The 25,270-nt window shown below is 42.2% G+C and overlaps 1 protein-coding gene across 9 annotated transcripts in view; it reads left to right on the top strand.

Moving 5' to 3' along the window:
* Nucleotides 1-25,270, top strand: part of NRIP1 (nuclear receptor interacting protein 1) — a 113,146-nt gene that overhangs the window by 32,728 nt on the left and 55,148 nt on the right. For 4 of the 9 annotated variants that reach the window (XM_056559400.1, XM_056559398.1, XM_056559393.1 and 1 more), the window contains exon 2: nt 16,457-16,544. The exons of 2 other annotated variants lie outside the window; for them this stretch is intronic. The gene's annotated coding sequence lies outside the window, so the exon portion shown is untranslated. Of the gene's footprint in view, nt 1-9,820; nt 10,023-10,378; nt 10,398-13,942; nt 14,027-16,456; nt 16,545-25,270 lie in introns of those variants that run through there. 3 more of the 9 variants (XM_056559399.1, XM_056559397.1, XM_056559394.1) reach the window with 3 other exon arrangements.

Here is a 25,270-nt window from a genome sequence, read left to right as displayed (position 1 = left end):
GAACTTCTCGGCTCGGCAGTTGATGACTTTTCCTGCATAAATTAGTTCAGCTTTCAGGTGCTCCCGGGGGCTGGAAAAGGTGGATACAGCCCTAGGAGACTCTTTCCTAGGATTGTATCCACCTTTTCCAGCCCACCGGAGCACCTGAAAGCTGAACTCATTTATGCAGGATAAGTCATCAACTGCCGAGCTGAGAAGTTCGTGACGAATTGAATTTACTGTAAGTTCGCTCATCTTTAAATTGTCGTCTATCAGCAATAAGGCCTCTGTCACGTCTCGCCTGTTTCTCTGGGGAGTGAGGACGTGCAAAGCTGCATACGGAATCATAGGTTTAAACGGGTTATCCAGAAATAGAAAAAAAGAAAAAACATTTCTTCTGAAAATAGCGCCACCCCTGTCCTCAGGTTGTGTGGTGTATTACAGCTTGGCTTCATTCACTTCGATGGAACTGAGCTGCAATACCGCACAGAGCCTGAGGACAGATGGGGTGCTGTTTTTCCTAATCCTGGATAGCCTCTGTTTTCTCTAAACTATATAGCTTTTTAGATCAGTGTTTCCCAACCAGTGTTCCTCCAGTTGTTGCAAAACTACAACTCCCAGCATGCCTGGACAGCCGTTGGCTGTCCGGGCATGCTGCGAGTTGCAGTTTTGCAACACTGGTTGGGAAACGCTGATCTAGATGTTGTGAAACTCCAAGCAAACCATGATAGCGTTAGACTGTCAGGAAATGATAGGAGTTGTAGTTGCACCACAACTATGTAATATTATATAGAAAAGATAGTATGCACTCACCGCTAGGCTATGGCTGTCAATCCTAGGAGTCTGGGGACACGGGTGGAGTAGGCGTCTACATGGAGCGCTCGGATCAACCCTCTTCTTCCGGCCTCTCAGAGGAGATGCCACGTGTCTCGGGAACCGCCCAGTTTAGAAGCAAATCCCCATAGCAAACCTCTTCTAAACTGGGCGGTTCCCGAGACACGTGTCATCAGAGAACACTTAGACAGAAAAGAACAACCTTAACTTCAGAAGCTCATAAGTACTGAAAGGATTAAGATTTACCAGCTTTAAAGGGGTACTCCATTGGAAAACATTTTGTTTAAATCAACTGGTGGCAGAAAATTAAACAGATTTGTAAATTACTTCTATTAAAACATCTTAATCCTGATTCAGGAACTGTCCAAAACTGGAGAGGTTTGCTATGGGGATTTGCTCCTACTCTGGACAGTTCCTGACATGGCCAGAGGTGTCAGCAGAGAGCACTGTGGTCAGACAGAAAAAAGAAATAAAAAAGAAAAGAACTTCATCTGTAGCATACAACAGCTGATAAGTCCTGGAAGGATTAAGATTTTTAAATAGAAGTCATTTACAAATCTGTATAACTTTCTGGCACCAGTTGATTTAACAGCGGAGTACCCCTTTAAGGTTGCTATATACTTTAGATCTGAGAGATCTGCTGACCATCTAGGACAGCGGTCTTCAAACTGTGGAACCCCAGCTATTACAAAACTACAACTCCATGCATGCCCGGACAGCCAACGGCTGTCTGGGCCTGCTTGGCGTTGTAGTTTTGCTACATCTGGAGGTCTACAGGTTGAATACCACTGTTAATTTTTGAGAAGTAGTCCTCCAGTTGGGTGGCCCTTGTTTGGAGACCACTGATCTAGAATTTCATCCTAAACATGGATATATGGGCAGGCACCAATGGTGAAGCTGATAAATGGGGATTGTAGGAATCCAATGGTTGTAGGCTTATAGGGGGAGATTTATCAAAACCTGTCAAGAGGAAAAGCTGCTGAGTTGCCCATAGCAACCAATCAGATCACTTCTTTCATTTTTTAAAATTCCTCTTAAAAATTAAAGCAGTGATCTGATTGGTTGCTATGGGCAACTGAGCAACTTTTCCTCTGTACAGGTTTTGATAAATCTCCCCCCATAGACCTCTGTTCTGTTTTTAACTATAGTCAACAACCAGCTCCTATGTCACACGTAGCGCCCACTTACTCACAAACCATCTGCTGCGGGGCTGCTGCTTCTTCCTGCGGCTCACACCCTTCTCTCTCTCTCTCTCTTTTATGTGCTTGACGTATAGTAAACTTTGTTATATTGAACTTGAACTTTTGGCCTCCACAGTTTTTGCACTCCTCACGTTTCCCCTTTTCTGAATGTCTAATCTCAAACCACTTGATTTATGTACAGGAATTTAAAAAAAATAAACAAAAAGAAAAACTAAAAAGCAAGAAATTGACTTTGAACTTGGCTTGCGTGCCGGCTGTATGGTATATGAAAGGCGCAACCTATGGATCTCCAGCTGTGGGGTAGTGATTGAAGTCGACTGGGGGGGTATCCATTATTAAACAGTTTTACCGCTATAGTAAGGATGCATTGCTTACTAGAGAAAAAAAAATTGTTAAAGGGGTACTCCGGTGAAATTTTATTTATTTTTTTAAACAACTGGTGCCATGGGTATACTTTTCCACGTAGGTCACTATTGGCTAACTTCAGCACATATTGCCTGTTCTTGGTGTTCTTTGCGTTCTTGGCATTGCAGGCTAGACAACTGGCTGTCTATGAGTAGACCGACTTTATTAAAGGGGTACTCCGGTGAAAAACTTTTTTTTTATTTTTTTTTTAAATCAACTGGTGCCAGAAAGTTAAACTGATTTGTAAATTACTTCTATTAAAAAATCTTAATCCTTCCTGTACTTATTAGCTGCTGAATACTACAGCGGAAACTCTTTTCTTTTTGAAACGCAGAACTGTCTGCTGACATCATGAGCACAGTGCTCTCTGCTGACATCTCTGTCCATTTTAGGAACTGTCCAGAACAGCATATGTTTGCTATGGGGATTTCCTTTTACCTTGGACAGTTCCTAAAATGGACAGAGATGTCAGCAGAGAGCACTGTGCTCGTGATGTCAGCACACAGTTCTTTGTTTCAAAAAGAAAAGAATTTCCGCTGTAGTATTCAGCAGCTAATAAGTACGGGAAAGATTAAGATTTTTTAATAGAAGTAATTTAAAAATCTGTTTAACTTTCTGGCACCAGTTGATTTTAAAAAAAATATATATATAAAGTTTTTCACTGGAGTACCCCTTTAATCAAGTCAGTCTACTCATAGACAGCCAGTTGTCTAGCCTGCAATGCCAAGAACACCAAGAACAGGCAATATGTGCTGAAGTTAGCCCATAGTGACCTACATGGAAAAGTATACCCATAAAATGGACTCTCGTAAAACAATCCATGTGCTCGTCTACATGACAGGTGGCCTTCTCATGGTTTCCATAAAAAGGTTTTTCCAATACTCCGCCTGAGCTGGTTCTAATGGCTCGGGTCACCTGTAGGGTTTAGCTTTTTATGTTCTCATTGCTTGTAAAATACCTATTCTTGGATGGTCTAAAACTGTTGATGCACATAAGGTAATTGCAGGTTGTACGTCCTTTGGTCCTATATTGCTACCAGTGCAGTGTCCAGAACTTGGATTAGTTCTCTCAGGGAGGCATTTTCTGTAAACGTTCCCCACTTTTATGTCTTTCTGTCAGTCTGTCACAATGGGAGAACCCTTATCATTGGAAGAAGACATGCTTGTAACATAAATTTATAATGATGTGTAGGTGTTTTAAAAATAAAAAGTATACTCTCCTGCCCTGATCCCTCGCAGCTGCAGTGCTGACTGCTCCCAGTCTACTTTACTTACTGCATCTTTCAATGTGTCAACATTTTCAGAAATGCCAGTTACTGTCTAAGGGGGTCACCACTATGGCCAGTGAGGACCATTGGAACAGTAGCTGCAGGGGAACAGGGTAGATGGGTATATTCCTTGAAATCTGAAAAACTTTCTTGATCAGGTTTAGAGATGTGTGGAGGAGACAGGTTATGGACAGCCTTGTCATTGTTATTATTTAATGTGCAATGGGTAACTGGTGAAGGGATTGTAAGATGGGAGAGACCAAGACCTACGAGAGAAGAGATGGAGTAACTGGGCAGCTAAGTTGAGGGTGAATTGGAGGGGTGTTAGGAATGTTAGGTGGGAGGCATCAGAAAAGGATGTTACAGTAGTCCAGGTGGGAGATGAGGGCACTAGCATTGTTGTCCCGAGGTTTAGAAGGAGAAATATTTTTGAGGTGAGGAAATAAGCATCACATCTATGTGACTGGGGAAGTGGTGTTAACTTAATTATTAAAAGGGGAACTCCACTGGGCAGTGTTCCAAACTAAATGTTCCGAATGCTGTTTTTGCGATGTGACGCCCCCTCCCATAGACTTGCATTGAGGGGTCATGGCCATGATGTCACGAGGGGCGTGACTGACCCCTGCAGCTTGAAAACAGCTTTTGGAACATTTAGTTCCGAATGCTGGCCAGTGGAGTTCCCCTTTAACCCTGAGGAGTCCAGAGCAAGTTGACAGTTGATGACTATTTGCCAAAATAAATGCCCTCCATGCTATTGTCTTGAGATAATAGAAGAAGAGAAACGTCCCGGCGTACCTCAGTTCTCTGTCTGCTAGAAGTGAACATTGTGTCATGCACGCACTGTAATTTACAAATTGCTTATTTTATTCTCAACCTGTCAGAGCCGGCTGACGTCACCAGAGAGTCAACACCGAACTTAACGCTTTTTATTTCTTAGACTTTTGACTTCTGGGAAGTTCTTGGTGTTTTTGTTTATGTAAATTGATAGTGTTGTGATTCAGTGACTTCTTCTATGCAGTGTCTTATGTCTCCCATCACTCTGTCCTCGATGACTCCAGATAAATGACTAATGGTTGCCCTTTGGCCTGTAATGAGCTCAGATGACATCATGCAGATTAGTGAATCATGCCCTTCATCTTAAAATGGTAGAATTTATATGTCCCTATAATCTCTTATAAATTGACCTAGACACTGCATAATCCATACTGTCTAACATGTTACTGTAACTGCCGTCATTTTATTGGCTGCTGGGAACATGCCCTTACGTTGCCTGCTGAAGGATTTGGGGAGTCGTCTCCTCAGCTATACATCTAGACAAGTAAGCTGCTTAGTGAACAAGGCTTATGATGACAGGCGTCCTGCTGAGGTCTCGAGACGTTAAAGCTGGTGTCATTTGGAGTTTCTCGGAGCACGTCCCATCCCCTCTTATTCTTTGTTATGATCTTAAGTTGTAAATGTTTCTTAGGATAAAGGGGTCAACGGGGACCAATTGTTGGAATCAGTACAGGGTACAACTTTCTATGTGCCCGGTTCTGGTGGTTTCCAGGCTTGAAGCTCACATAAGCTCTAGATCTAGAATATCTATACTTAATGTAAGACTCCTCCATGAACATTCAGATTAGACAAGAATATGTATACACTATATTGAGAAAAAAAAAGCCTGTCAGACATTTTTATCAATGTTTATATCTCCAGAGGATAAATTATTTGCTTAATCCAACCTGGTTAATTCCCCAATGGTAGACATCCGGGAAGACCATTGGGCAAATACCAATTTTCATTTACCAATGGATCTAATGGATATCGGTAGGATCTACTGAGAAAAACCAATGGGCTACTTTTATAGCAATTCCTTAATATTTCATACACAAAGTGATTTCTTGTGGCTTATTGTATAATATAGACGCTTCGAAACATCGGACTGTATTTATTAATTTCACTGTTTGTAGCCAACTGGTTGGACATATGGCTCGAACAGTACCAATGGAACCACCAGCCAAATGGGGTAACCTAGGTAACCAGCTTCTACATTTCTACTTTCTATAAAGCTGGGTTCACACATGTGTAATATATGGATGTGTGTTTGTTTTCATACTATGAAGGTGTAAGTTCCAGTCTGGCTGCGAGTTTAATGGCCCAAACTGACAGCTTTATATATTGCTAGTTGGACCAGGACTTCATAATACAGGAGCAAACACCTGTTCATGTTACGCACTTGTGAGGAAGGCCTTATATTGAGTTTTCCTTGTCACTCCTTAGCAGTTTGAGAGATTTGCATTTTCTTCACCTGCTCATTGGTTAAGACCTTGCATAAATTATTTGCCAAATTTACCATTCGTATTACATAATGGACCTTTGCCATCTCGAGGTTCATTGATTTTTTCCCTGTAAAGGTTCTATGCTTCTACATTCAAAACATAAAGGAACAGAGCCATCATAGAGGTGTATGAAGGTAGTGTGCATCGTTCTTCTTTATAATCCACTTTATGCCTGAACTGTAACCTACATGACATGGCAAACAAAGCTTTCCTCTTCTCTCTCAGTCACCGCTTGCTGCACATTCCCCAATTAAGTTTATTTTTCTTAAGCATTTGAACTTCTGCTTGGTCGGGATAATAGAAGAGAACAAAAGGTCACGACGTGAAGACATGGCGTTCATTAGAGGAGGGCCGCCGCGTCTTCCCTGGGTGACAATTAAGTAGATTTCCCATAGTGCTCTTACTCTTCTGCCATTTTTCAAGTCGAATGACTGGCTTGGAGTAAAGGGCAAGGGAATCTACCATGTTGACACATGAAGCGTCATTTGTCATTTTCATAAGAGTAAATGTGTCCATGTCGTATTGCTCGAAGGAGAATCTGAGCTGTTTTATTTATTTATTTTATTTTTTGTAATTTTATCTATTTCCTAACAAAATGAAAACAAATGATTTTCAAAACAAGTATAGAGATGGCCACTTCAAGGTTGCAACACAATCCCCTTCAGCGATCTTTGGTTTGTGCAACCCGTGTCACCAAAACATTTTGTTGCTATCTATTGGCATAAAGTAATCATTAGGCGGCATTAAAAAAGATGGCCAGCGGTAAGAAACGTATCCTCTATTCACGGGATAGGGGATAAATGTCTGATTGTGGTGGATCCAACTGCTGGGACCCCCTGCGATCTCCTATACTGGGCCCCAGCTCAGCCTCGGCTCTGCTCTGCTAAAGCAAGTTTCACATCCAGCAAATCAGCTGGTAGAAACATGCCCCCTCCACAGCGTGTCTCCGCCTCTCTCATAGAGATGAATGGAGGGGGCGTGTTTCTACCAGCTGACTTGCTGGATGCGAAACGTCACTTCTTTGAGCAGAGGAAAAGAGGAGAGCGCTCCATAGCGTAAAACCACCTTCAGGTAATCTATTATAATATCTAGAAACTCTTACCATCGATGGTTGCGTGACCCCACACACAACAATGGTAAGCGTGGAGAGGTAATAATGCCCGGTCTGCAGCCTTCCAAATCACAAAGCTGGATAGAAGGGAGGACTTCCAAGGGATGAATGGCTAAATGCAACGCGTTTCACCGCACCTGGGCGGCTTCATCAGGCATGCTCCTTGCCTGATGAAGCCGCCCAGGTGCGGTGAAGCGCATTGCATTGTGAGAAATCAAAATAAACCTGCTGTTTTTTACTTCATGCTTCTGGTCCTGGTCAGCGCCGTCTTTAGCCATTCATCCCTTGGAAGCCCTCCCCTCTTTAAGCAGAGACGGGGCCCCGTACGGTGATAGGGGATACGTTGCTTACCACTGGACATCTTCTTTAAAGGGGTATTCCGGCCTTAGACATTTGATCTGAGAGATCTGATCACGGGGGTCCCGCTGCTGGAACCCCCCACAATCTCCGTACAGCAACCGCCATTCTGTGCTGGGTGGTGCTCCAATCTCGGAAACGCTGGTTTTCCGAGACTGAGGCGTGACATCACACCACGTCCCCTCGTAACGTCACGCCCCCTCTATTCATGTCTATGCCTCGCAGAGATCACGGGGGTCCCAGTGGCAGGACATCTTATCCTATCCTGGACGAGATGTCTAAGGCTGATATACCCCTTTAAGGTAGACCTCAGAAGAAAGCAACCCAAAAAGTTACATGCAAAATATACGTAAGTGTATCTAGATGTATGTAAACCTCATATACTTTTTTTTTTATTATTATTATTATTGTATGCTTTTTCACTGCAGTTTTTTTTTTTCATTCTATGCTCTCCTGTTTTATTTGTTTTTTATTTTATGTTGTGCCATCACTGTATTTTTAGTGTTTTTTTCTTTGTTTGTTCTGTGCTGTACCGTGATGGTTCTGTTTTTTGTTGTATGTTGTGTGGTTTCTCTTTTATACAATGCTGTACCTTTACAGTATTGGTGTTCCTTTTTATTTTATGCTGTTTCATTGCAGTATTTGTATTTTCCTTTTATTCTGTACTGTGCCATTGCAGTATTTGTGTTCGTTTTTTGCTTTGAAACAAAAAGCAATGCAAATATTGAAATGGTACAGCCTTTCAATATTTGCATTGCTTATTGTTTCATGTTATATCCTTTTAGGTATTTTTATGTATTTCGGTTTTATACCATTGTAGTATTTGTGTTCCTTTTTGCTCTTAGCTGTACCATGGCAGTATTTGTGTTCTTTGTTTATTCCATGCTGCACCATTGCATCATTTGCACACTCTTTTTGCTTATGCATCCCGTTTAATTTGTTTTTTTGTCCGCCGCGTGACTTTGTAAAGTTAGAATTGAGTTATCTCTCGCAATTTGATACTATTAATAAAATGTTGATGAGAGAAGAAGCTGCCGGGGATAAGGTTTGTAGTTCATTTACAGTTCAAGGTTGTTCTCGGGTTTAATGTCAGGCGGAGGTCAGGCTACGCTGTCTAATATTAACACAGTCTCAAGGACGTGTGATTAACTTGGCAACGAAGGGAAAAAAATATGTTGACTGTGAACATCAGTCGAGCTTTTTTTTTTCCCTTCTCCACTGTGCTGGATATAGCGGTCACACCCCTTTGGAAAACAGATCATTGACTTTGCTTGTACCCCTTGCCCCATACATATTGTTAACAGGGAGGCGTTGTTCAGTATATGACTCTCTTTAAAACGCCATTGACATCTGTTACCTCAGAGTAACCTCAGTGAGTGGCTTTTATGAGGTTTTTGGTTATTTTGTGAGCGTTTTATACCGAGCTTGTACTGGGCAATATATATATATTGGGCAATAAATCTGAATCATCATAGGAAGTAGGTGCGGATATACAGCCGAGAATAGTAGGGAAGCCTTCTGATTACTTTCCATGAGATAGATACAGTGATCCCTCAACATACAATAGTTTCAACATACAATGGTCTTTTCTGGACCATTGTAACTTGAAACCAGACTCAACATACAATACTATGGACAGTCCAGATCTGTGAAACATGTCACAACTGGAGGAACTGACCAATCAGAAATGGCATTTTACTGGTAAATCACCTGTATTATTGAGGTGCAAGCACTGAATGGCTGTCTGGTAGCGCCCCCTACAGTACAGGGAGGAACTACAAGTTCTGTACTACTCCTTACCTGTGCCAGGGTTAGCTGCTCCTTTGGACACCAAGTAAGGGCGGCTCCATTTGGGACACTGTGTGTACTGTATAGGACTCTGAAGAAGCTCCTGTCCTCTACATAAACCATTGTTTCTCAACCAGGGTGCCTCCAGCTGTTGCAAAACTACAACTCCCAGCATGCCCAGACAGCCAACGGCTGTCTGGGCATGCTGGGAGTTGTAGTTTTGCAATAGCTGGAGGCACCCTGGTTGGGAAACACTGACATAGATAGTAATTTACAGCTTCCAGCAGCTTTTTCTTACTTTTATATGTAAGACTGGACTTACTTTATCTGTATTAGTTATCTACTTATTTTTCTTTAATCCTCACTTTTTCCTATTTTTTGGATGACATTTTGGGGCTTCAGAACCAATTACCAGGTTTCCATAGAGTTCTGGTCTCAACATACAATGGTTTCAACATGGAACCAATTAATATTGTAACTTGAGGGACTACTGTATATTGGATCATTACCTAAAATCATATCCCAGACTTTTATTGGATTTGCTCCTTTTTACCCATATATTCGATGGCAACAGAGAACTTATACATGCACGTGCGGCAGGAGACAGCCTGTTTTATGACATCCTGGTGTGACGTCCATGGACAGATTACCCGCTGCTGTAAACTAAAGGTTGGCAAAGAATATGAGATTTCCTCCAACTGGTCATTGTTGGCTTATTCTTCCAGCCAAAGGATAGCCACTATGGAATTAGCATTATATAGGTAAATGCACACTAGATGGATTTGCTGCAGATTTACTCTTGGGAAATTCATAACGCAGTAAAGTAGATGTGGTTTTCAGGGTTTTCTCCAGGGGGAAGTCAAAACTCGCAGTAAAATATGCAAGAGCGGCCCCATTGCTGTGGATTTTGCAGTACAGTTGTTTTTTCAAAACATGCGCAGAGGAAAAGTTGCCCAGTTGCCCATAACAACCAATCAGATCACTTCTTTCATTTTTAAAGAGGCCTGGGAAAAATGAAAGAAGCGCTCTGATTGGTTGCTATGGGCAACAGGTCAACTTTTCCTCATCACAGCCTTGATGAATCTCCCCCTTAGTGCTGAAAGTACACATTGGCCCACATTTACTAAGAATGTTTTGTAGGTTTCTTTGTGGGTTTTAATTCCCTACAATTTATTTTCCACGGTATTTACTAAGGTTTCCCTACATTTTCCACTTTTCCCTACACTTTGCTTTTTTTACACATGCTCTGATCTGTCGGGTTTTCCTCAGCTGAAATCCACCACATTTTGTGAAAATGTCGCCCCTTTTCAGAGACCATGCCCCTTTACTGGCACCACGCCCCTTTTTCGGGTTTTCTTAGCAAAATGGAGAGAAGCCCCCAGGAAAGGCAGGGGGAGAGAGGCCGTCACTGCCCGCTTCTCTCCCCCTGCCTTTCCTGGGGTCTAGAGTCCTGCTGCCGCCGCTTCTCTCCCCCTGTCTATAGGCGCCGATTCTCTCCCCCTGGCTATCCAGAGACTGCAGCCGCCGCTGCCCCATTACCTCACCCATCTCCAGTTTTATAATTACCTGTTCCCGGGGTCGGGTCCACGCTGCTTCTGGCTCTGGATGCGTCCTTAGCTGTCACTGTGCACCGGGCCACTGATGGTGACATCGCGTTGAAGACGTCACTCGTCATTGCGCAGCGCATAGCAACGACGCAGGAGACGCCAGAGCCGGAAGCAGCGCGGACCCGACCCCGGGAACAGGTAATTATAAAACCAGGGATGGGGGAAGGCAATGGGGCAGTGGCGGCGGCAGTCTCTGGACCCCAGGACAGGCAGGGGCAGAGAAGCCGGCAGCGCTGGTGGTCTCTGGACCTGCAAAAGCCGCTACAGTTTATTGATTTAAAGTGCCCGCTTTAAATCATTGAACTGCAGCGGCTTATCGGCGTAGAACACGCAGATATACTTTAGGCTAACAAATTTTGCCTAAAAAATGCGTGTTATACGCCGATAAATACTAGTTATATATTTTTTTTCTGGATAAGCCCTTCTTAGCAGGAAAAGTACTATTCTGTGAACGGTTTCTTTAAGAAGAGACTGGCTTGTATTTGTTGCACTGTAAATGATAGAAATGCACTTTATATACTGTGTATGACATAACATTGTATTCTGCATTTTTTGGCTTGGGCTGCTCTTTGTGACCTTGTTTTTGCAGGCTAATAAAATGTTACTGCCGGCTTAGTTGGTTAAAGAGAAGCTGTCACCGCGCCTGACGTGTCTAAAATAACAATTCTTCAGTATCTTTTCTTAAAGGGAACCTGTCATCGAATTTTACCATAAATAATGCGCGGCAATGCATAATGAATGGCAAAATCTTCTTCCTCCAGGAGCTACATGTACCTAATAGAGTGGTTTGTGGCACCTCCTTTATCATCACTATTTTGTCCAGGGTATTTAGGTACAAAGCTATGGCAGTGAAATGAATCTTTGATCACCCAACTTTCCCAGACTCCGAAACAACAAAGCCTTTTTTTTTTTCACAATACATCTTTGTAGTGCAGAAGTATACGTTGGGGGAAAGAGTATACTCCAAAGAGTGTGTCTTCAGCTGTTGCAAAACTACAACCCCAAGAATGCCCGGACAGCCAAAGGCTGTCCGGGCATGCTGGGAGTTGTAGTTTTGCAACACTGCCCTAACAGGTACCTCTGCAGTATAGCTATGATGGATGCCACCTAATTTTCCTTTTAATGTTCCAGGGGCTGAATTTTGCTTTTACCCCATGAGGCAGTTTGCCGAACGCGGTGGTATTTTGGTGTTCCCTAAATACAGAATTCTGCCAAAATTCAAGCCCCATTGATTCAAAGTGATTCTGCGGCAATTCCGTAAAATTTTAAGGCGTGTCTTTAAATTCAGCAGAATGCGTGAATAGGACAACGAAATCTCATTAAACCTAACAGGCTTCAAATTTCAGAGGAATTTTTTGGTAGGATTCTTAAGTGAAATTCCCCCATGTGAACGAAACCCTGAGGAAAACCACTTGCATGGTGGCAAAAATTGGAATTTGTGGGGCTTATGCATCGGGATGTTTTTCAGTGCGTAAAGCAAATGGACACCACAAACTTGGTATAAAAAGAGCCTAAGCATATGTTCACACGTGCAGACTTTACTGCCCATTGACTTCAATGTGTAGTGGAAATCTGCTACAGTAAATCTGCAGCAGAAAACATGCATGTGTGAAGGTACCCTGAGAAAGGAATGTAGAATTAAAGGGGCACTATTGGGGGGGGGGGGGGGGAGAAATATGTATGTGTGTGTGTGTGTGTATGTATGTATATATATATATATATATATATATATAATTATTATTTTTTTTTGTTCTGGTTCTGGAAAGTTAAAGGACAACTGCAGCGGCATTACACTTATCCCCTATCCACAGGATAGGGGATAAGTGTTTGGGACCCCCCCCCCCCCCCCCATCTCCCTAACGGGGCGCCGCCATAAGCGCTCATGGTGAGCGCTAAGGCGCGTAGCGTCGACCTAGAGGTCTGTGACGCCCCGTCTCTTCCCTGTCCCCATACAGTTCTATGGGGGATGCAGGGTGGCACGAATGCTGCCTCCCCGCCTCTCCCATAGAGATGTATGGAGGAGGCGTGACGGCTGCAACGTCATACTGCGGCTGGCACGCCCCTTGCACGGGAGAGCCGAGGCCAGGAGATCACCGGGGGCCCCAGCGTTCGGACCCCCCGCGATCAAACACTTATCCCCTATCTTGAGGATAGGGGATAAGTGTTTGTAACTCTGCAGATGTCCTTTAAACAGATTTGTATATTACTTCTATTTAAAAATCTTAATCTTTCCAGTACTTATCAGCTGCTGTATGCTCCACAGGAAGTCCTTTTTTCTTTTTGAATTTCCTTTCTGACTGACCACAGTGCTCTCTGCTGACACCTCTGTCCATATCAGGAACTGTCCAGAGCAGGATAGGTTTGCCATGGGGATTTGCCCCTACTCTGGACAGTTCCTGACACGGACAGAGGTGTCAGCAGAGAGCAGTGTGGTCGGACAAAAAGGAAGTTAAAAAAAATAATAATAATAATAATAATGAGCTTCCTATGGAGCAAACAGCAGCTGAGAAGTACTGGAAGGATTAAGATTTTTGATACAAGTAATTTACAAATCTAATACAATACAAAAGAGCGAGTAAGGGGAGAGCACACTAAAGTGTCACTGTACCTGTAGCGGAGGTACTGCGAGATATCTGTGGCCCAAAGTGAGTCTACTGCGGGGTGCACATATGAAAAGGGTGAAGTATCAATATCTATAACAACAAAGGCACGCCTCCGAGCGCCCATCTACCTGCACGATGCTGTGATCCAGCCTTCCGTGGACCGGACCCCCTTGCTGAGTTGTCTCCGCTGAGCGGTGAGTGCACGTGCGTGCCTTTTGTTGTTATAGTCATTTACAAATCTGTTTAACTCTCTGGCACCAGTTGATATAATTTTATTTTTTCCAGTGGAGTACCCCTTTAAAAAAGAAGCCAACCTAAGATTTCTGCTCTTATATGTTTTATAAGGACATGTGTTAGATGGACCTTCATGGAGTCTACACTCTATAGAGGCTGAATAGTCGGCAGGTTGTTGGACTGTTTGCTGTGGGACGCAGCCAATTATTTTCTTTTCCCTTTTGTTCTTCTATAAAGGTTTTAACATTTTCTTTCGACATGGATTGTTTACCTCTGCCCATCTGACCTCCAGATTGGAAGGGTTATTGAAGGTTAATAGAGGTTAGTTTTCCACCTCTAATATTTTTCCAGATCTAGAGGTCATGGGAGAATGTGCGATAAGGCAGTAACCCGACCTCTGTTCCATGACCCGGTAATTATTGCTGCCGCAAACACATGACCCGTGTGCCATACAGGAGAGGCGTCCGTCCTTAGGAAGGTCTTCGTGTCTGAAAAATATGTTTAATAAGAATTGTATCCAAGCACACACAAGAACTCACAAATTCAACATATATCACAAGTCCAAAGTATCACTAAAAACAAAGTGCCATTTTATAAAGTCCTGCTAAAGAAATAGAATTACAAATATGTAAATGTTGTCTGATTATGATTTCTATGTGTGTGTATTTATATAATATATTCTGGTGCCGTTTTCCTATTAAAAGGTCAGTTTACAGGTTTTTCCCGTCAGTCATTTTTGGCATATGGAAAAGGCCAGTATTTGACTAGTGGAGGAGCTTAACGTGTATGTCCACCTTTTATAGTAGTTATTGAGGGATAGAAAAACAGAGCTGATTTCTTTCAAAAACAGCAACCACCTCTGTTCTTGGGCTGTGTGTAATATTGCACCTCTGTTCCATTGAAGTGAATGGAGGCAAGTTGTAATGTTCACACAACCTGAGGACAGGGGAGGGGCTGTTTTTGGTAGAAATTAGCTCTGTTTCTTTTTTGTCTTCTCTATATCATGCTCAAAGCTGTGGGGGATGCTGTGCTGAGCTACAACATGCTTAGCCCCTCTCTCCCCTGCCCCTCCCTTCGACAATTGACATACAGGATTAGTCTTCCAGCACTGAGCTCTGTATTTCAGTCAGTCAAGGCAGAAAGGGGTGGGGGAGGGAGGAGGTCTGCATGTTGCAGCTCAGCACTGCCTCCTTGACACTCAAGCTCTGAGCACAATATAGAGCAGACAGATTTTCTGCAAAGGGAATCTGTCATCAGTGTCACCTGCACTAACCTGTCAGTACAGACAGGTAGTGCAGGGGACAATAATGACAACCATACTTACCTGGTCCAGTTCCATTTCTCCCGCTCTATTCCTCCGCTGTTTATTTTTCCGACGTGGAGCATGGGCGGAGCTTCCCGACATCTCCGCTCCAGCAGAGAAGCAGCAGTGGTGGTCAGGAAGCTGTGCCCATGCTCCAAGTGTGAACGAAAACAACGAGGAAGATAGCAGAGGAAGAACCGAAGCCCAGAACAGGACCAGGTAAGTATGGTTATCATAAGTGTCACCAGCACTACCTGTCTGTACCGACAGGATAGTACTGGTGACACTGATGACAGACTACCTTTTAAGATGGCCATACACTTTTCGACTCTGTTTACATAATGGTCCTGCAAATACCAAAAAGACACTCTTTTGGTAGGTGCTGGTGGCAGTAGCGGCTTATGTACATGTTTGGCATATGGGAGCAGGGACGTTCACAGACAATTTGGGGGGGGGGGCGGGGGCTGAAGTAGAAAAAAAGGGCACTTCTCATTAAAAAAATATTTGTAAAAACCTTACATATGTTAACACAACACAATTCCTGAGGTAAGGGCAGTCATGTCAGCTGAATGGGACCTGTATCACCCCACACAGGTCCCAATCAGTGAGGGCATTATAGGGCAGGGGCTCAAGCCCCTTTTCAAGTATGTATGGGAGCTTTCCTGGCACATACCCCAAACCTGAAAAGGAAATGTGAACAGAGCTTTGGATGAAGCCGACTTCATCAGGACCAGCCAGTATGGAGTTGTCCTAACTTTCTCTTGACGACTAATGTTAGGGGGAAAGAAAGATCAGGCACTTAGGTTTTAACATACCTAGTTTTTTTTGTGTGCAGAGAAGATAAGACACTGACTATGTAGTATGTAGTGCTGCCATGGCCTAATACTTAAAGGGGTATTCCAGGAAAAAACGTATATACCGTGTGTGTATATATATATATATATATAATCAACTGGCTCCAGAAAGTTAAACAGATTTGTAAATGACTTCTATTAAAAAATCTTAATCCTTTCAATAATTATCAGCTGCTGAAGTTGAGTTGTTGTTTTCTGTCTGGCAACAGCGCTCTCTGCTGACATCTCTGCTTGTCTCTGGAACTGCACAGAGTAGAAGAGGTTTGCTATGGGTATTTGCTTCTAAACTGGGCGTTTCCCAAGACACGTGTCATCAGAGAGCACTTAGACAGAAAAGAACAACTCAACTTCAGCAGCTCATAAGTACTGAAAGGATTAAGATTTTTTTAATAGAAGTAATTTACAAATCTGATTAACTTTCTGGAGCCATTTGATATATAGAAAAAAAAAGTTTTCTTTTCCTGGATAACCCCTTTTAAAGTATACTGTATATTTAAAAACCGCCTAACATTCCGCCGTTTTTATTTTTATTTTTTTACCGTACATGAGTCGCCCTCCTATAGCTCATAACCATTTACTCTGCATTTCTTGTAGGTGAACGCATAACTGGGGTGGAATTCTGTCTTTTGGTTATCTCTCCTAGCGTTATTTATGGGAAGGACGTAGGTGCTGGTATGTGAAGGTCAGTGCTAAGATCGGTCTCTGTCTATGGAGGCAGTTTATACATTTTGAAAGAGTTTCAACCGAGACCTTGAAATCTCCGCGCCGTTCTCCTTGCCAAGTAACATTTTCAGCTATAGCTTTGGATATATTTTATCAACCTTGTCAGGAGCAAATTGTTGCAGGGTTTCTATAACTTACAAAACAAAAGCTGTGGATCTTTTTAAGACACTATTGTTCCAACTTAAAATTTTAATTGCTTATTTGCCGAACGTCGCAGTATTTGACGCCTTTTATTGTATAAAATGTGTTCCGAAGGATTCATGGGGCTTTGTGCTCTACAGCCATGTTAATGCAGTAAAACAGTGTTTTCTAACGTGTACCTCCAACTGTTGCAAAACTACAACTCCCAGCATGGCCGGACAGCCAACGGCTGTCCGGCCATGCTGTGAGTTGTAGTTTTGCAACAGCTGGAGGCACATTGGTTGTGGAATACTACAATAAAAGGACTGCAACACCCATTTGAGTTTTTCAAAAAAGAAAAAAAAAAAGTGTAAGTCTCATTGACTTCCTTTAAAAATGTAATTCTAGGTTATATACCTATATTGCCGTCATGAGTTCTAGGTCGTAGACATATAAGTCCCTGCTAACACCCTATAAATAGCGCAGAGGAATATGTAGGTACTAATACACAAACTGAAAGAAAGTAGAGATTAAAGCCTTGAAATTATTTTAAGGGGTACTCCGGTGAAAACCTTTTTTTCTTTTAAATCAACTGGTGTCAGAAAGTTAAACATATTTGTAAATGACTTCTATTAAAAAAATGTTAATCCTTCCAGTACTTATTAGCTGCTGAATGCTACAGAGGAAATTCCTTTCTTTTTGGAACACTTATGACATCACGAGCACAGTGCTCTCTGCTGACATCTCTGTCCATTTTAGCAACCATGCATGGCAGATGCATAGCAGATGTATGCTAAGGGCAGCATGGTGGCTCAGTGGTTAGCACTGCTGCCTTGCAGTGCTGGGGACTTGGGTTCAAATTCCACTAAGGACAACAATAAATAAAGACTTATTATTATAATAACGTCAGCAGAGAGAACTGTGCTCGTGATGTCATCAGAGGGCATTCCAAAAAGAAAAGAATTTCCTCTGTAGTATGCAGCTAATAAGTACAGGAAGGATTAAGATTTTTTAATAGAAGGTAATTTACAAATATGTTTAACTTTCTGCCACCTGTTGATTTAAAAGAAAAAAGGTTTTCACCGGAGTACCCCTTTAAATCCCACTCCTAAAACCTTCTGCCAAGTAAAATGGTCAATGGCATGCAATAGAGGTAGAATGTTACCAGCTTCCAAAAAAAAAAGGTACAACAATTTATTTTAACATCATTAAAAATCATGAATGTATTAAACTTTTGATTTTTTGGATGCTGGTGACATTCACGTGGACAGATGTTCATTCGTGATCATTTTCACAATTTTTCATTCCATTTTTATTTTTTTCTCCATTTCCCCTTATTCTGATAGCAAATTTGTCATGTTGTCATATGATTTATTTGGCACTTTTTGCAAACCACTTTTTTTTAATTTTTTTACATTACATACCTGTACATTTTTTAGGTCACCCAATGAGTGGAATATTGTACATAAAAAATAATAATTAATAATTATAAGGATAGATATGTGTGTGTGTGTGTGTGTGTGTGTGTGTGTGTGTGTATATATATATATATATATATATATATATATATATATATATATATATATATATATGTATGTATGTGTGTGTGTGTGAGAGATAAGAGCGATACCGGTATGTCATGTTTATTTATACTTTTACTTAAAAAAATAAAAATAAAATAAATAAATAAAAAAAATCCTAAATCAATCAAAACTGAAGAGCAAAGGCCTAAATCTGCACATAAATAGTGCAAAGTAGTAATAAATATGATAAACTAGGTACAGGACCAATGATAAATTTATCAAGTCTTGCCATTTATTTTTCGGAATGTATGGTGCTGTGCCGGTGTGGACAGTGATGGGGACGCTCTTTATTCTACTGTTTGGCAGGGGTCTTGGAGGCACACATACCCGATCTAACATTGGGGTTCCTAAAGCTGACTATGCACATTGGCCCTTATTTACTAAGAGTGGAGTGTAGGTTTCTTTGTGTGTTTTAATTCCCTATAACTTTTTTCCATGGTATTTACCCAGGTTTCCCTACATTTTCCACTTTCCCTACATTTTGCTTTTTTATTTATTTTACACATGCTCTGATCTGTAGGGTTTTCCTCAGCCTAAATCCACCACATTTTCAGTTGAATCCTCAGTAAATCTGTTGGGTTTTTGTGACAATGTCAGGACCACGCCCCTTTTCAGTGACCACACCCCTTTACCCTGATGACCACGCCCCTTTTTCTCAGGGTCAAGGGTTTTTCAATTCTGGCCAGAATCTGGCGCACGACCCGACAGAACATGTTGGGTTTGCAATAGTAAATGAGGCCCATTATATAAGTCTGTTGAACCCGTGATTTCAAGGGAGAGAATGATCAAGCATCTTGTAGTTCACTTTTTTATTTATTTATTTTTTTGTTCTTGCGGTGATACGTCACCCCATACGGAACACAGGCACATTCAGCCAAGCTACGCCTGCATGTGTATCGGGGATGGGGGAATCAGGGAAGGTTTGTCATTTTGGCAGCCGACTATCTTGTGTAAAAGACCAACTTAAAGAGGTTTTCCAGGAAAAAAAAAATTCTTCTTGGCTTATCCACAGGGGAGACCATCAGTAGCTGCTGCTGATTCCTGACACCCAACTTATCATCTGTTCTGCAGAGAGTTGTCTCTTTACATTGTGCAGTGAGCAGCGCCTTGTTACTGCAGTGCATCTCCTATTCACTTCATTGAAGCTGCACTCTAGTAACCCAACACCGAGGCTTCCGATTCTGTACATTGTTCTACATCTGGGCTTGCGTCTGTGCAGAACAACTGATTGGTTGCTGCCCTAATGCCAGCTGAGGAATATTCCCTGGGAAACCATTTTAAAGATGGGAAAACCCTTTTATTCACAAGACTCGTGTCTGTGATGTCAGATTTATTGAAGCAAATAGAAGAAAAATCACTGTGGGAGAGTAAAAGTACCTAAGTCAATTTTGTAGTGATCTTGTTGAATCATTAGATGACTGGGAGCAGATGGCCTTGCATTCTGTTCTGTGATTTTCTACCCTGTATAAGGTGTGTGTGTGTGTGTGTACATATATATAATATATATATATATATATATATTAGGGATCGACCGATTATCGGTTTGGCCGATATTAATGATTTTGGACGTTATCGGTTTCGGCAATTGCCTTGCCGATAATCCGATAATGCCCCGCCCCCACCGCACTGCGCCCCACCACCGCACCCACCACCTCCGCACACTGCACTGCCCTGGCCAGAGACCGCCGCCGCTGCTTCATTGCCTCCCCCATCCCCGGTTTTATAATTACCTGTTTCCGGGGTCTGCGCTATTTCTGGCTCCTGCACGTCCTGTGTTACGCTGTTCGCTGCGCAATGACAAGTGACGTCCTCAACACAACGTCACCGGCAGTACGCACAGTGACAGCTCAGAAGGACGCCGCAGGAGCCAGAAGAAGCATGGACCCCGGGCCTCGGGAACAGGTAATTATAAAACCGGGGATGGGGGAGGCAATGGGGGTGCAGTCGTGGTGGTGGTGATAGGACTCAGGACCCCAGAACAGGCAGGGGGAGCGAAGCAGGCGGTGGCGGTCTCTGGGACTCCAAAAGCCGCTGCAGTTCATTGATTTAAAGCACCCGCTTTAAATCAATGAATATCTGTATAAATATCGGTATAAGTTATAGGCCTAACCTCTACAATCGGCCCTAACCTCCACAAAGTATCGGTATCGGCACTAAAAAAAAACATATCGGTCGATCCCTAAAATATATATACTGTATATATGTATTAATATTCTATATAGTAGCCTTTGTTATACACCTCAATCTGTCAGGTTTTCCTCTCTCGATGACATTGACTGTACTGGCATTAGGTAGTTGGCACTTTTTGTAGTAAGTAAAGCCTATGATGTTATTCACTGTTTGTACAGTTTGTGCATGGAGGCGTTCACTCTTTTCAGATTAATAGAACTGCATTATCTTCTGCGTGGGAAGAGTTCTTTACAGAATATGAAACAATATTTCTTTAATGATAGCAGTCTCTTATGTAACTGTGCTTTTTGTATGGCCGGGAATGTGAGGTTGCGGTTAATGTCATGCACAGTACACTAAAAATACTACCAATTCACAACTCGTCCTAAGTCATATTTAGAAATGACCATTCTAATCTAGATGCCCTTCCTTTACTGGAAAATGTTATTGTAAATATTATGCAAGCTTAAACGGGCACTCCACTGGAAAACATTTCTTTAAAAATCAATTGGTGCCAGAAAGTTAAACAGATTTGTAAATTACTTCTATTTAAAAAAAAACAGCTATTGTATGTTCCGGAGGAAGTTCTTTTCTTTTTAAATTTCCTTTCTGTCTGACCACAGAGCTCTCTGCTGACACCTCTGTCCATTTTAGGAACTGTCCAGAGTAGGAGCAAATCACCATAGCAAACCTATTCTGCTCTAGACAGTTCCTAAAATGGACAGAGGTGTCAGCAGAGAGCACTGTGGTCAGACAGAAAGGAAATTTAAAAAGAAAAGAACTTACTCTGGAACATACACCAGCTGACATGTACAAATCTACAATAACAAAAGCACGTATGTGCACTCACCGCTCAGTGGAGACAGCTCTGCATGGGGGTCCGGTCCACAGAAGGCTGGATCACCACATCGGTGCAGGTAGAAAGGCACTCGGAGGCTACACCGGCTGTTTCACACGTGTATGCGTGCTTCTTCCGGCCTCCTCTGAGGCCGGAAGAAGCACGCATACACGTGTGAAACAGCCGGTGTAGCCTCAGAGTGCCTTTCTACCTGCACAGATGCTGTGATCCAGCCTTCCCTGGACCGGATCCCCATGCCGAGCTGTCTCCGCTGAGCGGTGAGTGCACATACATGTTTTTGTACCTATTGATACTTCATATATTTCATATGTGCACCCCGCAGGAGATCTACTAGGGGCCACTGAGACCTTGCAGTACCCTCGTTGCAGGTGTAGTAACACCTTAGTGTGTTCTCTCCTTTCTTGCTTCTTTGTATTGCATAATTTACAAATCTGTTTAATTTTCTGGCACCAGTTGATTTAAAAAAAATATATATATTTTCCAGGGGAGTACCCCTTTAAGTAGTGTTGGACCTGAACTGTGTAGCAAGGTGGATAGATCATATGGGCATTAGAGCGGTGTTTGAGGGATCATGAAGGGGGTTAGTGTCCCTACTTACAATGTTCCTTAAAGGGGTACTGTCACGCCCCCTCCCGTAGGCTTGCATTGAGGGGCGGAGCATGACGTCACACGCCACCCGCCCTGTAGTCGCCGGTAATCAGTCCCGGAGCGAACACGCTCCGGGGACTGATTACAAACTGGGTGCCGCGTGCAAGATCACGGGGGTCCCCAGCGGCGGGACTCCCTCGATCAGGCATCTTATCCCCTATCCTTTGGATAGGGGATAAGATGTCTAAGCACCTGAGAACCCCTTTAAAATTCAAGTGAAGAGAATGTTTTGTTGGTGTCAAGCAGCTGCTGGAAGGAGCCTTATTTTTGTCATTGCTGTGATGTCTCCTATGTTAGTATTATTTTACCATTTTTTGGAGAGTAACACATGCTCACATTACTCTGACATTTTTTTTACTTAGTGCCCAGATATTTCTGATGCTTATTTGCTAGAAGTGTATGAATTTGCTTAGAATGTTACAGGCTTAACATGATACTCAGGAAAATACAGGGCATCCTGTGTAATGTCTTGGTGAACTCATGTTATAAATAGTCTTTAGGCCCCCTGCTCTGAATTTGGACACAGGGATCACTTTATCTTCGGGTTAACCTCCACCCATTGTAACGGAGCAAGGTCCAAACCGGAGATTTGTGAACTGTGGGTTCTGCCAGAAGTCTGTAAAGCCAAAATGGGATACTTGGCCTCAGACAACCTTTCAACTTGGCTTTTAACAAAATAGCTGTGGGTTACAGTCACTGGTTGAGCCGCTCTATTCTGCTTTGTTATTGGGTTGGCAGCAGTGTTAGTATCTGCATACCGATGGGTCTTCATATCCTTCTCTAAACCGGGGATGATTTTTAGTCTAAGCCCTTGAGGCATGGTCTACTCGTTTGACCTTCTACAACATATTATTGAAGGTCCAGTGGTTATGACCTTCCATCGCACAAAACTCTCTGTAGGTTTTTTTTTATATATATATATATATATATATATATATATATATATATATATATATATACTCCTTTCTTTTGTTTGCTGTATAATGTGTTTTTTATTTTTTTTTATTTTATTGCGAGAATCAATTGTGGATGTAGACCTCATGATGTACAATTTGTGTTTGGCTATAAACACGGGCCGATGATCAGATGAAGCTTTGACGTGATCTAACTGCGTAGCGATTTCTGTCTTCATAGTAAAAAGATGTTTCTGGGTTCATCCTGCTGATAAATGAATAATGAAACTCAATTACTCGAGGAGGAAGCCCGGTCATTAAGTATTCAGTAAAAACTGTTGATCTGTTAGTGATGAAAATCTTTCAAGCTTTTTCTTTTTTCCCCCTTATGAAACCTGTTAATAAATGACTTATTGCATGTTTGAACCCTTTAGTGACAGGCAATAAGGAGTCGGCCAACAAAGAGCAACTGTGTACTTCTAGTAACCATTAAGATTCGCTTCTATGTGTATTTTTCAGATTATTTTTTACTGATCAATATGTAGCAAGGGGTCAGCACATCTCAATAGCCTTTGTCCCTAAGCCATATTTTTGTGGGACCCCCCTCTAAAAGCCTCTAACAAGTGGTCGCTTTCAGCAGTCCATCTGTAGGGAACATGGATGACCTTTCCACTCAATAACCACATGTAATACTTCATTTGCCCTATAGTGGCCACTGCAGGAGTAATGAGCAGCCGAAGGCAACTTTCCTTTAAAATGCAGTTGTTTGTCTTTGGGGAGACCAAAGGTTATCCGGTAAATAAAAACATATCCCCTATCCACAGAATAGGGGATAAGTGTCAGTTCTCTGGGTGTCTAACCGCTGGTACCCCCTGCAATCTCCAGAACAGGGCCCGACTCGTCTTGCTGAGTACTGTTGCCACTGCCTTCTAAGACTTACTAGTCTAGACAGTGAGGTCTTGCCTCAGCCAGTGATTAGCTGAGCAGGCTGCCAAAACCAGTTTGTCTATGAAAGTGGGAACTGGTGTGCTCACTGGTAATAGATGGACCCCTTTCTGGAGATCGGGGGGGGTGTCCCAGTGGCCAGACACCCCGAAAACAGACATTTATCCTCCATTCTGTGGCTAGGTTATAAGTTTTTCATAACTGGAATACCCCTTTAAAAAGGAAACACAACTTTTTAAAGGGGTTATCCAGGTATAGAAAAAAACAGAGCCTATTTCTTTTAGGCGCATGTGCACCACATATTTTGGCCCCTTGGTCACTTGCACATTTACTACTTTGTATGTTTAAAATCTTTAATAAACTTTACTATTGAAAAAAAAAGAAAAAACAAAACAGAGCTTATTCCCTTCAAAAACAGCGCCACCTCTGTCTCCAGGTTGTCTGTGGTATTGCAGCTCAGTTCCATTGAAGTGAATGGAGCCAAGCTGTAATACCATACACACCCGTGGCATGATTTTTGAAGGAAATTTGATCTGTTTTTCTATTCCTGGATAACCCTTCAGTACCTTCCTTTCTAAACCTATCCAATTAGTGAATATCGGAACATTCTCTGGCATACACGCTAACCTAAGATAATATTTTATCTTGACTCATAGCAGATTTCTTTTTTATTATTTATTTATTTATTTATTTTTGTTCTATTAGGGCATGTTCAGGTTTTTAATTGCAATAATTAAATACAAAGCTAGAAATAGATTTGAAAAGAGGAGTACTCCGTGTTTCCTTTTTATATGTGTTCTCTATTTAAGATCTGTTCCGAGCTTTATATGAAATAATTGTAATTAAAAGAATACTGCAGCCTCAGACAACTGCGCAGAAGTGTCTGATCGCAGGAGGTCCGAACGCTGGGACTCCCCACGATCTCCTGTACGGGGCCCCGGCTCTGCCGACACGCCCCCTCCATGTATCTCTATGGAAGAAGCGGAAATACAACGTTCGTGCATCCCTGCCTCTCCCATAGAACTGAATGAAGGGGATGTGTCTGTCGACCTTTTAGGTAGGTCGACACGAGCATTAGTCGTGCAGAGCCGTGGCAGTGCCATGTCCCCGTACGGGAGATCGCGGGGGGGGGGGGGGGTCCCAATGGTAGGACCCCCAGCGATCAGACAATTATCCCCTATCCTGCGGATAGTGGATAAGTGCTCTATGGCTTCAGTACTCCTTTAAAAACCTGAAAGTATGATCACAGCCTTAGGATTTTGAAGGCAATGTGCAAAAATTTAAAAGAACTTTGAAAATGGTGACCATGAACTAGAACAGATTTGACCAATGAGTTTAAATTATTAGACATTTTCTGTTTAGATTTATCCAGGAAAAAACTTTTTTTTTATATACCAACTGGCTCCAGAAAGTGAAACAGATTTGTAAATTACTTCTATTTAAAAAAATCTTCATCCTTTCAGTACTT

Source organism: Hyla sarda, chromosome 2, assembly GCF_029499605.1.
Source record: "Hyla sarda isolate aHylSar1 chromosome 2, aHylSar1.hap1, whole genome shotgun sequence".
NCBI classification, from domain to species: domain Eukaryota; kingdom Metazoa; phylum Chordata; class Amphibia; order Anura; family Hylidae; genus Hyla; species Hyla sarda.
The sequence above is the reverse complement of the archived record's forward strand: the minus strand, read 5'-3'. Positions and strand labels throughout refer to the sequence as shown.